Below are 12,603 nucleotides of genomic sequence, written 5' to 3'. Positions count from 1 at the left end.
TTTTTCTTTCTTTCTTTTGCAATTTCCACTAGTGGTGTATTCTTTTACAAAATAAGTGTACCTTTCTTCCTTTCACTTGTTCCACTCAACAACCACCCCACACTTAGTCCCTTCTTACTCCTTTTAGCGCTCATCTTACAATTAAAGTATTTTAAGAGGTAAAAGGATCAAAACAATGTCAATTTAAAACAAAAAAGGTTTAGGTTTGTAATGTGGGTGCCAAATAAAAGTCTATAAGCTCAAAATGGTTAACTAGGGATATATTATATTTGTGATAAGCATTCAACTCAAAAAGAATAAAGATAGCCTAAAATCATTTTTCAAATCGAGTATCACCTAAAATTTCACTTCGACTCACATACCGGGCAAGTTCTAGACACAAGCACAATAACATGGACTATAAATAAATCTCACCACACATGGCACATGACTCACTAAGGACGGTTTTATTCCGACTCTCAAACTAATGTAAGTATTCACGGAGCTACGAGATGTTAAGCATTAAGCACAAAGTGAACATAAGTCAAGAAAATGAGACAGAGGCGTCACAAAACATGCTATCCAAATAACCAAGGCATCATAAGCACTTTTAGCACATAGGTAAGATACTACACATGCTGAAGCCTAAATTTGCTTCTATCAAACAAGTCAAGGGCGCCTAGGAATCTCATCTTTCTTCCTCCATTTATTTCCTAATTTCCAATCTACTCTAAAACTAATATATGAAAAAAAAAAAAAAAAAAAGGAAAAACTACTACTCGGTTTAAACTACATCCCATGAAAAAGAATCGAGGCATAAAGAAAAATCACAGGGGATTATTACTACCTAAAGAAAGCTAAAAGACATATTTTTAAATTTTTGTTTAGACTTTAATCCCTCAAGAAAACTGTCTAGGAGATCCATCGTTGAAAAAAGTCCAATTTTTCTACCTTTTTCGATTTTTGTTTCTTATTTTCCACATTTAAAAAAAATAAATTAAGCTACTAAAATACTACACAACTATGAAAACTAAATTAAGAAGCTAAAATTTTTCTAATATCCTACTAATTATCTAGAGAATTATCCCACCCCACACTTCAAAGAGTGCAGTGTCCCCAATGCACAAATAAAGCAAAATAATAATAGCGGCTCATGGGATACTCAGACTTCCTCCAGGCATGGTCCTTTGTGTGGTCACCCCACACTTAGTTCTCACCATCTAGATCGCTTTTGCACTCTTCCTATGGATTTGCCTCCTATGCTTATAATCTTACAAAACAAAAACCGATACTACAACAATAATAAGATAAAAATAAAAATAAAAGAAAGCAGTAATGTTGGGTTGCCGCCCAACAAGCGCCTGATTTAACGTCGCGGCACAACTTGTAGCACTTTTTGTCTCCATCTCGAACTTATGAATTGAGCCCCCAATAGGGCATTCAGTCAGTGGCTATGCTCCTTCGGTGGGGCTACAAAGAAAACCAGGCCAAGCAATAAACGTTTCTCTCTACAACTCCTGACCTTTAGATGAGGGATGTAATTTTCGCTTTTTGGCACAACAAATTCAAGAATATAGGCACCCCGTTCCTCGTCCATTGGCTCCTCCAAAGGCTCAGATGACTTGATATCCATGTCATCATCCAAATACAATGTTGAAAAATGTATGGAATGAGGACCAATATGCCCTAGATCTTGAATTTTATTAATTTTCCATCCTCATATGTACACACACTAGAGTCTTCAAATATAATATTATCTGCTTCCTTACATGACTCTAGAACACTCCTCGCAGCATTGGCATCCGCAAGAAAAATATGGTCTAATGCTTGGTATTCTCGTTTTAGCTCCTCAATTTGGTCTAGAAGATTTTTTTCAGTTTCACACAACTCATCATTAAATTGTTGGGCGGTGAACGCATCAACCTTTGCACTCAAATCTGCATTGCACTCAAATCTGCATCCAAGTTGTGCAAAGCCAAGCCAAACTTGTCAATTTCTTGTGCAAGATCAACTCTCTCCTTCGACCAGTCATTCACCAACTTTGTTAGAAGATAACGTCGTTCCTCATATTCGCTTAATTGTAAATATTCGTCCCAATACCAAGCCTTACTTCCATATTCAAATTCAGACCTCCCAGAGTTCAGGTCATGACAAGTCCAAAAAGACGGGCCATAAAAATCTTTCGTCAACCAAGCGTCTTCATCAATAACCTTACCTCCAGATATTTTATCCCCAGACGTCATGTTGAGAGAACTATGAACACACTAAGAGCAATATCAAATTCTCATAAAAATGAAAAAAGAATTACAAAATGAAAAAAATAAACAAAACCTATAAGGATAAAAGTAAAAGTCTAATCTAGAGATATAACTAAATAGGAAAATTAAAAACTTGAACATAAATCAATTAAAAGCTTAACTTAGATAAACAATCAAAAACTAAATTCCCGGCAACGGCGCCAAAAACTTGTTGGTTCCCCAAGTACACGCAAGTATACGTGGTCGTCAAGTAATAAAGCGACTCGAAAGTCAGATGTCGAACCCACAGAGACTTAGATTAACCGTTAACTAAGCAAACTAAATCAATTTACTATCCAAGATGATCAAAAGTTTAACTTTTCTATTACAACTACTATTGCGAAATTTAAACACGTAATCAAGGGAGATGTAGATTCCAGGGTTGTGGTCGGTTTATCAATCCTATTGAGTTCGTAATTGCACCTGTTAATCCAAATTAACTATGATTGCTAGTTGACCGGATCATTTATATAAATAGCATGTTCTCACAATACTATCCGTCTATCCATAATATGTCAACCCTATATTCCTATGGACTTGAATCTATCATGAACGAATATAATACGGTATTCAACTAAGCAAGATTGTTAGGTATATTCCTATCCTAACCGCAAAATCTTTCCCCGAGCCACGAGTTCAGAAACAAGTTCTCTCTAATTCTACTCTAATCTAAATACGATTTTCCCAAGCATAGCATAGATAGTAAATAGAACTCAACTGATGGCCAAATAATTAAGCAATTATGCACAGAATTAGAGAAACAACCAAAGATGATAACTCGAATTAATGGTAATATAATTAATAAACTTCAATATTCATGACAACCACAACCCTAGAATGCGAAGTTTAGCTCCACATAGATATGGTAGAAAAACACCAAATCATCAAGAAAAAGTAAAGGTTACTAAGTTTGATGGAAGAAAGATGGAATCTGATGAATTACAGCCTCCACGGCGGCTCCATGCTCTCCTTTGGTCTAAATCTCTCCAAAGATGGTCTCTTTCCAATCTCGATCTCCTCTAAAAAATGTTCTATTTTAAAATGGCGGTTAATGACTATTTATATGTGTAGGGAAACGACCTAAATGAAATAACCAATTCCAAAACCAAATAGGAGACAAAATAGGCTTTAAAAATTCGGAACAGCCTCGCTACAGGCCTCGCCTCGCGACCTCTATAGCGCAATCCACGTCGCTTTACACTATGCCTCGCAAGCTCTGTAGCGAGCTCCTCCTCACGGCGCACACTCACACGCGAGCAAGAAAGATCGCCCCACCTACTCTATAGCGAGCAACAAGGCTCGCATCGCCTAGAAGGTTGCTTTGCTTACATTTTTGATTTGGTGCCTAACCAGTTCTCATTCTCGTTTCTTTGTCTTTCTTCTTTCTCATTTATTCCTTCTTCATCAATAATTCCCTTCTTTTTTTCAATTTGTTCTTTTGTCTTCTTTTGGTTGGTCTTCAAAAATTGCATAATTATACATCATAATATTTTTCATCATCAAATAATCATGAACCATTTTTGTAGTATATAAGATACACATGAAATCTCTACTTTGGTCCCAATTTCGTCTTCGACGTACCTACACATAAAATAAACTCAATTAAGCAAAAATATAGTATAGTTTAGTATTAAAGCATCAAAATGTAAGATAAGTAATGCACTAAAAATATATAATTATATCCGAACAGCACTACCCCACACTTAAACGTTGCTCGTCCTTGAGTCAAACAACACATTACACTATACTTGAGCACTTCGTTTTTACACAATTGAGGCACACTACACCAATGACCATGGTTTATAGCAACAATTAAACTTTAACAAGTGCAATCACATACACTTCCCTTTTCTTATGCCATACTTCAAAAATATTCCCAACAAAGACAACATGCTCCTAACAATCCTAGCCTCAAAAACCAACTCTATGTCACAATGCACTCATGGCTTGAACACCCAACATCATAGAGAGAAGTCTAATAACGTCACATATCCCTTGTGAAACCATGTGCCCTCACAACAAGAACAAAAGAGTAAGTTGAATCCACACACTTAAATCAAATACTCAAATATAATATAAGGACTCATATATATCAAAGAACATCTCTCACTCACACAAAAGAAGTCACATGCATGCAATTGGCATCATAGGCTTGCCCTTAATGTAAATCTCTACTAATGTAGGCCCGTTCAGTCTAAAATCAATCAGCACTTTTTTTATGGTTGTAATATGGGCTAAGGGACAGGAAGGATATATTAGGAATAGTGGCTAACCCTCCTAAGCACTTTAACACATCACATAATCAACTGTAAGCGCAAATTATTCAATCGCAATTTTAATTTCACAACTAAAATCATCCCTAACAATGTTCCCTCTTTCTTTAAGCACTACTTTAATTCATTCCCGCTAGCAAGAACAAAATATCAATTTATTCATCTAATTTTAATTTTTTTTCTTTTGCAATTTTCACTAGTGGTGTATTCTTTTACAAAACATATGCACCTTTCTTCCTTTCACTGGTTCCACTCAACAACCACCCCACACTTAGTCCCTTCTTACTCCTTTTAGTGCTCATCTCGCAATTAAAGTGCTTTAAGAGGTAAAAGGATAAAAATAATATCAAATTAGTACAAAAGAGGTTTAAGCTTGTAATGTGGGTGCCAAATAAAAGTCTATAAGCTCAAAATGGTTAACTAGGGATATATTTTATTTGTGATAAGCATTCAACTTAAAAAGAATAAAGATAGCCTAAAATTATTTTTCAAACCGAGTATCACCTAAAAGTTCGCTTCGACTCACATACCGGGCAAGTTCTAGACACAAGCACAATAACATGGACTATAAAAATATCTCACCACACATGGCACATGACTCACTAAGGACGGTTTCATTCCGACTCTCATACTAATGCAAGTATTCACGGAGCCACGAGATGTTAAGCATTTAGCACAAAGTGAACATAAGTCAGAAAATGAGACATAGGCGTCACAAAATATGCTATCCAAATAACCAAGGCATCATAAGCATTGTTAGCACATAGGGAAGATACTACGCATGTCAAAGCATAAATATACTACTATCAAACAAGTCAAGGGCGCCTAAGAATATCATCTTTCTTCCTCCATTTATTCCACAATTTCTAATCTACTCTAAAAATAAAATAAAAAAATAAAAGAAAAAACTACTACCCGGTTCAAACTACATCTCATGGAAAAGAACTGAGGCACAAAGAAAAATCAAATGGGATTATTACTACCTAAAGAAAGCTAAAAGACATATTTTTAGATTTTTGTTTAGACTTTAATCCCTCAAGAAAATTGTCTAGGAGATCCATCGTCGGGAAAAGTCCAATTTTTCTACCTTTTTCGATTTTTTTTTCTTATTTTCCACATTTTAAAAAAATAAATTAAGTTAATAAATATTACACAACTACAAAAACAAAATTAAGAAGCTAAAATTTTTCTAACATCCTACTACTAATTATCTAGAGAATTCTCCCACCCCACACTTAAAAGAGTACAGTGTCCCCAATGCAAAAATAAAGTAAAATAATAACAAGAGTGGACAAGAAACTCCCGGAAAGGCCAAAGGCCGAAGCAGTAGCGGCTCATGGGATACTCAGACTTCCCCCAGGCATGATCCTTTGTGTGGTCACCCCACACTTAGTTCTCACCATCTAGCTCGCTTTTGCACTCTTCCAATAGCTTTGCCTCCTATGCTTATAATCCTACAAAACAAAAACTGACAGCACAACAATAATAAGATAAAAATAAAAATAAAAGAAAGCAGTAAAGTTGGGTTGTCTCCCAACAAGCGCCTGATTTAACGTCGCGACACGACTTGTAGCACTTTTTATCTCCATCTCGAACTTATAAATTGAGCCCCCAATAGGGAATCCAGTCTGTGGCTATGCTCCTTCGGTGGGGCTACAAAGAAAACCAGGCCAAGCAATAAAATTTTTGCTATACACATCTTGACCTTTAGATGAGGAATGTAATTTTTGCTCTTTTTGGCACAACAAATTCAAGAATATAGGTACCCTATTCCTCGTCTATTGGCTCCTCCAAAGGCTCAGATGCCTCGATTTCCATGTCATCATCCAAACACAATGTTGAAAAATGTATGGAATGAGGACCAATACGCCCTAACTCTAGAATTGTATTACTCTTTACATCCTCATATGTACACATACTAGAGTATTCAAATATAATATTATCTACTTCCTCACATGACTCTAGAACACTCCTCTCGGCATTGGCATCCTCAAGAAAAATATGGTCTAATGCTTGGTATTCTCGTTTTAGCTCCTCAATTTGGTCTAGAAGATTTTTTTCAGTTTCACACAACTCATCATTAAATTGTTGGGCGGTGAACGCATCAACCTTTGCACTCAAATCTGCATCCAAGTTATGCAAAGCGAAGCCAAACTTGTCAATTTCTTGTGCAAGATCAACTCTCTCATTCGACCAGTCATTCACCAACTTTGTTAGAAGATAACGGCGTTCCTCATATTCCCTTAATTGTGAATATTCGTCCCAATACCAAGCCTTACTCCCATATTCAAATTCGGACCTCCCAGAGTTCAGGTCATGACAAGCCCAAAAAGACGGGCCATAAAAATCTTTCGTCAACCAAACGTCTTCATCAATAACCTTACTTCCGGATATTTTATCCCCAAATGTCATGTTGAGAGAACTATGAACACACTAAGAGAAAGATCAAATTCTAATAAATAAAAAAAATTACAAAATGAAAAAAAATAAACAAAACCTATAAAGATAAAAGTAAAAGTCTAATCTAGAAAAATAACTAAATAGGAAAATTAAAAACTTGAACATAAATTAATTAAAAGCTAAACTTAGATAAACAATCAATAATTAAGTCCCCGGCAACGGCGCCAAAAACTTGGCGTTCCCCAAGTACACGCAAGTATACGTGGCCGTCAAGTAATGAAAGCGACTCGAAAGTCGGATGTCGAACCCACAAAGACTTAGATTAACCGTTAACTAAACAAACTAAAATCAATTTACTGTCCAAAATGATCAAAAGTTTAACTTTTTGATTACAACTACTATTGTGAAATTTAAACACGTAACCAAGGGAGATATAAATTCCGGGGTTTTGGTCGGTTTATCAATCCTATTGAGTTCGTAATTACACCTGTTAATCTAAATTAACTATGATTGCTAGTTGACCGGATCGTTTATATAAATAGCATGTTCCCACAATACTATCTGTCTATCCATAATATATCAACCATATATTCATATGGTCTTGAATCTATCGTGAACGAATATAATACGGTATTCAACTAAGCAAGATTGTTAGGTATATTCCTATCCTAACCGCAAAATCTTTCCCCGAGCCACGGGTTCAAAAACAAGCTCTCTCTAATTTTACTCTATTCTAAACACGGCTTTCCCAAGCATAGCATAGATAGTAAATAAAACTCAATTGATGGCCAAACAATTAAGCAATTATGCACAGAATTAGAGAAACAACCAAAGATGATAACTCGAATTAACAGTAATATAATTAATAAACTTCAATATTCATGACAGCCACAACCCTAGAACGCGAAATTTAGCTCCACATAGATATGTTAGCAAAACAACAAATCATCAAGAAAAAGTAAAGGTTACTAAGTTTGATGGAAGAAAGATGGAATCTGATGAATTCCGGCCTCCACGGCGGCTCTGTGCTCTCCCTTGGTCTAAATCTCTCCAAAGTCGGTCTCTGTCCAATCTCGGTCTCCTCTAAAAAAACGTTCCTATTTAAAAATGGTATTTAATGACTATTTATATGTATAGGGAAAAGACCTAGACGAAATAACCAAGTCCAAAACTAAATAGGAGACAAAATAGACTTTAAAAATTCGGAACACCCTCGCTACAGGCCTCGCCTCGCGACCTCTATAGCGCGCTCCACGTCGCTTTACACTGTGCCTCGCGGTAGGTCTCGCGGCGCACACTCACACGCGAGCAAGAAAGATCGCCCCACCTGCTCTATAGCAAGCAACAAGGCTCGCGTCGCCTGGAAGGTTGCTTTGCTTACATTTTTGATTTGGTGCCTAACCAGTTCTCATTCTCGTTTCTTTGTCTTTCTTCTTTCTCATTTATTCCTTCTTCATCAATAATTCCCTTCTTTTTTTCAGTTTGTTCTTTTGTCTTCTTTTGGTTGGTCTTCAAACATTGCACAATTATACATCATAATATTTTCCGTCATCAAATAATCACGAACCATTCTAGTAATATATAAGATACACATAAAATCTCTACTTTGGTCCCAATTTTGTCTTCAACGTACCTATACATAAAATAAACTCAGTTAAGCACAAATATAGTATAATTAAGCATTAAAGCACCAAAATATAAGGTAAGTAATGCACTAAAAATATATAATTATAGCCAAAAATCACGTAGTCCTTCACAAAATTTAGGATTAGTAATTCAGTAGAAATAGAATGTATTTATCACTTAGATTGTTATGAATGAGCTTCGTCCATGTTATTTCCAAACAATGGGGCTAAAAAATGTTAATACTTAGAAAATGATTATGAATGATCTTCGTCCATACTAGTTGGACTTAAACAATGAGGCTAAACAGTTAAGCAATAGGTTTGATCCCCTGACTCTTACCAATAAAAGACAAGCTTAACCAATGGACCACGCAATGTCAATTGTTAGGTGGCATCATTGGTAACTAATATATATTTCTGTTAAATATTCTTTAAATGTATGTAGTAGAAGCTGGACGAAGTGGTGTCGTGATACATTGGAACGAATAATAGAAGGAGCCTTGTTGACTTTCTGTGGCACCATGATTGACCACCAGCACCGTGCATCTGTAATCGACGTGTTCCAAATTCTTATAAATCCAGCAGATATCAAGAAAATGCCCTATAAAACTTTTACAATTAAATTCTATGATAAATTAAATTAAGTCACATAAATTGAAACAAAGGGAATTTGAGAAAGAAAAAGAAAGGGGGGGGGGGGGGGGGGAAGACACCAAGCGATAACATCTGTCGTCTGAAAACTTATTGATATTTGATTTGCCCTAGTGTTAGTTGGATTTGGAATCCTTGTCAATATTGGTTTGGGAGTTGTAATTGGAATCGGGCTGGGAAAAAACTATTATAAATATTTTGTATATCCCTCTACTTCCTCTCATCTGAAAAATTAGCCATTAGAAAATATGGATACGAACCTGGGGAAAATCATGAAGAAGAATGAGTACTCAGAATTAGATTCCTTGACCAACTCGTGCCTTCCAGATGAAATCATCTTCCACATCTTAAGCTATGTGCCCCTTGAGTATCTTCATAGGTTCAAATTTGTTAATCGCAAGCTTTGGAATACCATACTTCTACACCCTGATTTCACCTACCTTCGCATTCGCCATCGGGATTCCGTGCCGAATGATTCGGATTTTATGTTTGAAAGTCTCTGTTCCCGCATAAGCCAGAGTAGTCAGGGCTTATTTCTGGCACAATCATCAGATTCTCCTGTGAGATACTGCTTACGCCACCCCTTATTGCACCAAAATATTGACATTCCCAGTCCACATAACCCTAGTTTGTGCATCGCCTTGGACTTTGTTCCCTCTGTCCAAGCTGTCAAGTTGCTCTCTGTTCATGAAGATCATCAATCACTCGGTTATGAAATTCTTAGCGTTGGATTTGTTGGCAATACGTATTGCTGGAGAGCTGTTGAGGTGCCTAACCGCAATAGGAAGAGGGAGAGAATTCAGGTTTTCTTTAGAAGAGGAGTTGCTTATTGCATTTGGTTTGTTGAAACTGCAGGCGGCCAGGATTATGTTGATATGGAAGTTGATATTTTGGATATGGAGAATGAGAGCTATATCGGTCATACTACTTTTCCTAAAGGTTTCTTCCCAAAGTTGAGCAGTACTAATCTCTTAGATTGGAATGGCCAACTCTCGTTTGCTGAAATTGTAAAGGATGAGCTACATGTGTTGGTTTTAGAAGATCACAAAAAACTGAAATGGGCGGAAAGCAAACGTATCATCGGGCAGCTGCCATTCGATAAAATTACGGATACAGTCGTTTGTGGTGACAAGTCTAATTTGTTCTTTCTTCGGAAAAACAAGATTTGTGACGAGGAAAATGAGACATCTGATTATCACATGGAAAATGATCTCTATGACTGGGAAAAAGAAACATCTGATCTCTGTAAGTATGACATTGATACTAGCAAGTTAACAACTCTGCTGCCCGGCTACTTTGAAATACGTGGTGCTGAACTTGCCGCTATCATCACGATGCATCTTCACGTCTAACATATATGAAGATACTTAATTTCCTTTTCTTTTACCTACTTATGATACAAACTCATGGTTAGTATAAACTAGCTCGTTGATATCCTTAAGTACTTAATTCAAATCTCGTTTTATTTGCCTTAATTATTGCGTTGACTATAAACTCGTTATTGGTATCAGTAATCTCACAGTAGAGTGATTACTTATTTAAATACTTAATTATGCACGCTTATTGAGGGATATTCTGAACCTCATATTTTATATTGGTCTGACGTATACAGACTTGACATTAGTAAATCTGTATATGCAACATTAAGCGTGTATTCATCATGCTGCAATTATATTTTTCCAGATGTTGTTGATGTTATCATTGTTTTGTTAGATAGTTTAATTTGTAGTAAATATATTAGTGGGATGTACCCCGACGGAAGACAAAATGAGTTTGAATAAAAGTAGGAACCCCTAACTTTAAAAGTTATGGGTTGAACACTAGAATATAATTGAGACCAATTGCATGCACAACCTCTCAAAGTTAAAAACAGGATGTGTTCTAAAAGAAAAACCAAAGGAGAAAACGATGGAAAGGAAAAGGAGATTGTGCCCTCCAGCGTACACAGCCTCTGGTCCAAGTCGTAATTAACTCAATTCATTCTTAACTGATAGTTAAAAATTTCACTCAAAAGAAAAGTAAGAGAAAAGCCAACAATATGAAGTTCCTGATATGTTTAAACAACGACAAGTTCCTGATATGTTTAAACAACGGCAAAAAAATGTACTACTTTCCATTAAACGTCAGAAAGAAATTAGAAGATCTTGAAATCTTGAAATATTAGATCTACCGGCATTTACAAAAATTTGGAGATTTCACAAAACTTTCAAGAATTCTAATACTTTCAATCAAGAATATATGCAAAATAAGCAATTATACTACTTTTGGATTAAAAATCAGAAAGAAGATCTTCAAATATTAGTCATATCTACATTTACCAAAATTTCAAGAATGCTAAAACTTTCCATCAAGAAATGCAAAAGAATGATCTAATCAAACCTTAAGACTGGGAGAAAGAGAAAATGCCAAAAATTGTCAACATAACTGTATCTACTAGCAAACAATTACACTACTAATTTCCCTTATACATCAAAAAGAATATCCTGAAATATTAGATCGATCAGTGAATATAGCCATATCGATATTTACCAAACTCTGAAGAATTCACAAATTTCTAAGAATGGAAAAAAAAATTCAAGAATGCTAAAAAACTGTCAAAGCAAAACATTTCATGCAAAAGAAAGAAATTAGTCAAACCTTTCCGTAATGCAACATTGGATTATCAGATTCGACTTTAGTTTATCCAGGGCATCCCTACTCCTGCGTAGGTCCTTTATTTCCTTCAAATCTCGATGAAGATTCCCATTATTAGGAGATGGGAACATCCTCTCTTCTGTAATTTTCCAGTCCACATGCTTTATTGCTTTATCTGTTTCTCTAACCAACTCAGTAATTCTCCTCGAAATTGTAGTGACATCATTTACATTTTGGCAATTAGTAATCGAAATTTCAAGATCATTGATAAGTGTTTTCAGGACTTTCTTGTCCAGAAGAGCGTTAAGTTGAATACGAGTAACAGCCATAGGAAATGACAAGTAGAGAGAGAGTTGTGTGGGGGAGAAGAAAAGATTGGTTATTACTTAATAGATCGAGGGAAGTGATTATGGGGAAATGTTGCCCTATAGCTAGGCTATATATAGGGTTCTTTGGAACTTGTAGAAAGATAGCACCACTAATACTGTAGCTGTAGAAGCTTTTAACATACTCTATCTAATATCCTTACTATATATCTATATTATATAAATAAATATATAAAAGAGAGATAAAGAGGTGCTGACATGACATGGCACCTCTCTAAAGTTAGGATTACAATTCTCTTTTGACCGTTTTCCTGAATTTCTCCTTATTTTCCCTTATTCTTTTATTAGGAATACTTTTTTTCCTCCATAATAAGTAGCCTAATATTATAAAATAAAAACTGCAAAGTAAAGACAAGTA

The 12,603-nt window shown here is 35.6% G+C and overlaps 1 long non-coding RNA gene across 1 annotated transcript; it reads right to left on the bottom strand.

Annotated features, from left to right (window-relative positions):
* Positions 1-8,121: 8,121 nt before the first annotated feature.
* On the bottom strand, positions 8,122-12,252 carry LOC142173257 (uncharacterized). Its single transcript, XR_012702839.1, has 2 exons — positions 11,863-12,252; positions 8,122-8,582 (listed from the first exon to the last, which is right to left on the bottom strand). It is a non-coding gene; the product is annotated as an uncharacterized LOC142173257 (long non-coding RNA).
* Between the last annotated feature and the right edge of the window lie 351 nt (positions 12,253-12,603).

Source organism: Nicotiana tabacum, chromosome 19, assembly GCF_000715075.1.
Source record: "Nicotiana tabacum cultivar K326 chromosome 19, ASM71507v2, whole genome shotgun sequence".
Classification (NCBI taxonomy): domain Eukaryota; kingdom Viridiplantae; phylum Streptophyta; class Magnoliopsida; order Solanales; family Solanaceae; genus Nicotiana; species Nicotiana tabacum.
Note: the sequence above shows the minus strand (reverse complement) of the source record. Positions and strands in the feature narration are given on the sequence as shown.